This window comes from Callorhinus ursinus, unplaced genomic scaffold (genome assembly GCF_003265705.2).
Source record: "Callorhinus ursinus isolate GAN/ISIS: 27379988/994484 unplaced genomic scaffold, GSC_fseal_2.0 scaffold21, whole genome shotgun sequence".
Classification (NCBI taxonomy): domain Eukaryota; kingdom Metazoa; phylum Chordata; class Mammalia; order Carnivora; family Otariidae; genus Callorhinus; species Callorhinus ursinus.
The window spans coordinates 3,345,870-3,350,989 of NW_027397083.1; the positions used below are offsets into that span (position 1 = coordinate 3,345,870).

The following is a 5,120-nucleotide window of genomic DNA, read 5'->3' on the forward strand; positions in this document are numbered from 1 at the left end:
TGGGTTAGCCTGGTGATGGGTATTAAAGAGGGCATGTACTGAATGGAGCTCTGGGTGTTATACACAAACAATGAATCATGGAACACTACATCAAAAACTAATGATGTAATGTATGGTGATTAACATAACATAATAAAATTTAAAAAATAATTGTAAAAAAGTCTAAAAAAAGAACTTCTCAAACTCAACACCCAAAAAACAAATAATCAAGTCAAAAAATGGGCAGAAGACATGAACAGACACTTCTCTGAAGAAGATATACAAATGCCTAACAGACACATGAAAAAATGTTCATCATCATTAGCCATCAGGGAAATTCAAATCAAAACCACACTGAGATACCCCCTTACACCAGTTAGAATGGCAAAAATGGACAGAACAAGAAACAACAAATGCTGGAGAGGTTGTGGAGAAAAAGGAACCCTCTTACACTGTTGGTGGGAATGCAAGTTGGTACAGCCACTTTGGAAAACAGTGTGGAGGTGCCTCAAAAAAATTAAAAATAGAGCTATGCTATGACCCAGCAATTGCACTCCTGGGTATTTACCCCAAAAACATGGATGTAGTGAAAAGAAGGGCCATATGCACCCCAATATTCATAGCAGCAATGTCCGCAATAGCCAAATTGTGGAAAGAGCCAAGATGCCCTTCAACAGATGAATGGAAAATGATGTGGTCCATATATACAACAGAATATTACTCAGCCATCAGAAAGATGAATACCCAACTTTTACATCAACATGGATGGGACTAGAGGAGATTAATGCTAAGTGAAATAAGTCAAGCAGAGAAAGTCAATTATCCTATGGTTTCACTTATTTGTGGAACATAAGGCATAGCATGGAGGACATTAGGAGAAGGAAGGGAAAAATGAAGGGGGGAAAATCGGAGGGAGAGATGAACCATGAGAGACTATGGACTCTGAGAAACAAAATGAGGGTTTTAGAGGGGAGGGGGTGGGGGGATGGGTTAGCCCGGTGATGGGGATTAAGGAGGGCACATACTGAATGGAGCACTGGGTGTTATAAAAAAACAATGAATCGTGGATCACCACATCAAAAACTAATGATGTATTGTATGGTGACTAACATCTCATAATAAAATAAAATTAAAAAAATAAATATCAATTTTTGAAATGATTTTTAAATAAATTTAATTCAATTCATTCAGAAATATTCCTACATAGAACCACACTCACCCATACTCAAATATGTTTTCTTTATTAAAAGGAAAAAGAAATTGTACATAACTCTGGATTGGCTCAAGAGAATGTGGTCATTGTGAACAACACGTGTCATGAGGGAAGAAGTTTAAGATAATTGAGCCCAATTAAACCCAGTTTGATTAGTCACTTGAGTATTATAGTGCCATGATAATATTTGTGATGGCAGATGCCAAAGAAGGTTTGAATGAGGACTGGAAACTAAAGAACCATAAGGAATATACATTTTGCTGGAGGGTCATCTGTGAAAATGTCTTAAACTTGTCTTTCAACTCTTGAATGAAAGCCAGAGTCAGATCAGAGAATTAGAACCCACTTAAAAGGTCATCATACCCAACATCAGGAAAGATTGCAATCCATTCACATTGCCCACTAAGTGGTCATCCAGCTTCTACTTCACTACAGTGGTCCATAGAGAGATTGCATTAGAACCTCCACACTGGTCTAGTTAAGGTCCCCAAGGACTAAAGTAGCATGAAATGAAGTTAAATCTAAATCACCGAGGTTTGGCCATGAAAGTAATTGTTCAAAAGAGAAGTTCCTGGAGCTATACCAGGAAAGTCTGTTTCCAGAATATAAATCCGAAGACAGACTGGTTGGTAACCCTAAAGAGATAGCAACACAGAGTTTCAAACTAGAAGGGTAAACCAGAATGAAAGAAGAAATTAAATATAGATCAAATCACAACTGGTCAGAAACTAGTTGAAGTATGGGTTCAGGGACTAATTTCATAAAAATCAGGTACCTGCCAAAGTGTTCTTCTTATGGGCAGATTCATATATTTCATTAGGGAAAGGAACATGCTCTCACAGTAGCAGAATTCATATTGTCTTACGCCAGTCCACAGACCCTTTCAGCCCAGAAGGACATCTTCTAAGTTGTTTATCAGTAATGGAAAAATTTGAGGAGATGAGCTGTGGTCTCATTAACTCTTCCAATTTCACTTTTTTTAAATTGAAATAGAAGCCAATATAACAGTATTTATAATAATAAAAATATTGGCATAGGCAGAATCACAGAACTTGGAAACACCTTCTAAATTACCTAAGTAAACTACTGGTAGAAATAGAGAGAGTTGTTTGGTTTCATGGAAAGGGATGATGGGATAGTGAGAAATAAGACCATGTCTCCTGATCCTGAAGCTGATGTTTTTACTCTACATTTTCATAACCATGAGAGGCTTGTTAAATATTGTCACATCATGGAATCAATTGATTTTTTTCAATAAAACATATGCTACCCATGAGGTAGGAGGCTGGATCTTTCTGCCAAAAGAAGAAGTCATAGGGGCACCTGGGTGGCTGAGTCAGTTGAGCATCCAACTCTTGATTTGGGCTCAGGTCATGATCTCAGGATCATGAGATTGACTCCCGCATTGGGCTCCATGCTCAGCGTGGAGTCGGCTTGAGATTCTCTCTCCCTCTACCCCTCACCCTGATCTTGCTCTCTATCTCCCTCTAAAATAGATGAATAAAATCTTTTTTAAAAAGAGGAAGCTAGAAGCACATTTATGACATGCATATACATTTGCATTTTGGTAACAGACTTCATTTTTTTAACAGACTTTATTTTTGAAAAGAGCCAAAATTGATTCACATCAAAGTCATATAAGTAAGTTGTTTAGCTGAGAAATATTTTCATTGTCAACTGTAATGATTCCTGTTTTTTTCTTATCCCTTATAAATGATCTCCTAAAGCAGTTTCCAGAGAGGATTACAGATTCAAGGAACTAAATGTAAAGTGAGCTTTTTAATAGTAAAAGTGTTTTAAAAAATATATTTTACTGTATGTTTTGAAAAACACTTGCATTTGATTGTACTAATAATTATTATTCTAATAAAGTGTCACATTCTATAGCATATAATGAAAAAATATTTTCATAGACCAAATTGTAATCAAATACCAGTCCCAGCCCCCTATATAATGAAAAGATCACAGGATGGGGAGTAAGAATATTTGGGCTCAAGGCTGACATATATGTTCTAGGTTCTAGTTATCTAACCCTTCTGATTTCCTGCTTTTTTCTGTAAAGTAAAAACATTAGAATTCAATTTTATAAGTTGTGACCATGTGAAAACACTTTAAAAATTTCACAGCAGTTTAAATACAATTAATTTTTATAATTCCTGACAACTTTTACCAGCAAAACAAGAAACCCAGTATAACTTTAAATGTTAGGTATATCAACTGTGTACCAAGAGGGTCTTGGCAAATATTTTCTTTCTAAATTATATTCCACACTGTCCTATGTGCCAGTAGGCAATACAGTTTTCTGAGTACCAACTGCTTATATACACAAGCCATTATACAGCTCTGTACCTAGAAAGGCACATTTTTAAATTTGTTACAAAAAGAGAGGTTCTGATGAAATGCTGCTTTTGTTTTTCCCTAATATTCTTTGAAATGTTTGAAAGAGCATCAGATTTGGATTTAGAAAAAAGCAGATCTGCACACTAGCTCTGACTGACATTGGACTAGTTTTTAATGTTTTTGAATTGCATTTTCCTTCATGTGTAAAACAGCAATAATCATAATAATACCTACCTTGCAAAGGTTTTGTCTCACATGAGAGGTATGGGAAGGGCTTTAAAGTAATAAAATATAAAAATGTAAGGATCATGATAGAAATAAAATCTTTGTATTGGGTCATTTATTATCTGAAATTGTATTCCTGTTTAATAACATTCTAATGGCATTTTTTACCTCTGTATTTCTGACTGTGTAGATGACAGGGTTTAACATGGGAGTAACAAGAGTATAGAATACAGCTATGGCCTTAACTATAGGAAAAGTAGCTACTGGTCACAGATACATAAAAATACAGGGCATGAAGAAGAAGACAACAACTGTGATATGGGAGCCACAGGTAGAGAGGGCCTTTTTCCTCCCTGTAAAGCTGTGAGTCTTCAAGGAGAACAAGATGACCACATACGTTAGCAATAACATCACAAAGGTGTTCACAGGGATTACCCCACCATTGGCAGCAACCAAGAGACCAAGAAGGAAAGTGTCAGTGCAGGCAAGTTGTATCAGGAGGTAAATGTGACACATGAAGTGATCCATGATGTTGGGACCACAGAATGGGGGCCAGAAAGTAACCAGAATCTGTCCAATGGAATGGAGAAAACCCACTATCCAAACACACACCCAGAAGGAGGCAGTGTGTGTGGTGGTTCATGATGGTCACATAGTGCAGAAGTCTATAGATGGCCACATAGCAGTCATAGGCCATGACCACAAGGACAGAAATCTCCTAAGAAATGTTCTATAAAGAGCTGTGTCATGCAGCCACTGAAAGAAACAGATTTTGAATCAGAGAGCAGACCAGCTAGCATTTTAGGGATTATGGAGGAGGAATAGCATGCATCTATCAAAGACAAGAAGGCCAGGAAGAAATACATCAGGGAGTCCAAAGCCTGGCTGCCACTTATAGTAATCACAATGAGTAGGTTGCCTGTGACAGTGACAATGTAGGTGATAAGTAACACCAGAAATAGAATTCTCTGCATCTGATAATCCTGGATAAGTCCCCTTAGAATGAATTCAGTCACATTCATCCTGTCTTCTTTCATTTCAATGAAAGTGAAAATGTTGGCCTTACATATATTTGGTTTGGCACACCTAGTGCCAAAAAGTTTGGTTTGGCACACCTAGTGCCTCATGAAAATCCCGACTTCTGGCTTCTCTTGAAAGATCAGTTGGTATGACAACTCTGGACTCTCTGTCCCATTTGGCAACAAATGTTGGATTCAGAAGTGAAGAATTAACCTGCAGAGACAAGTTCCAAATTCAAGGTGATGAGAACTTTACATTTTGGGTCTTTAGACAAGCTCAAAGCATTTTAGTAGTATAAGCTATTTTTTCATGGTGTCCCAAAGAGAAAAAACATGCTTTTTCT

The 5,120-nt window shown here is 37.0% G+C and overlaps 1 pseudogene; it reads right to left on the minus strand.

Moving 5' to 3' along the window:
- Window positions 1–3,868: 3,868 nt before the first annotated feature.
- On the minus strand, window positions 3,869–4,794 carry LOC112829753 (olfactory receptor 4C12-like; annotated as a pseudogene).
- Between the last annotated feature and the right edge of the window lie 326 nt (window positions 4,795–5,120).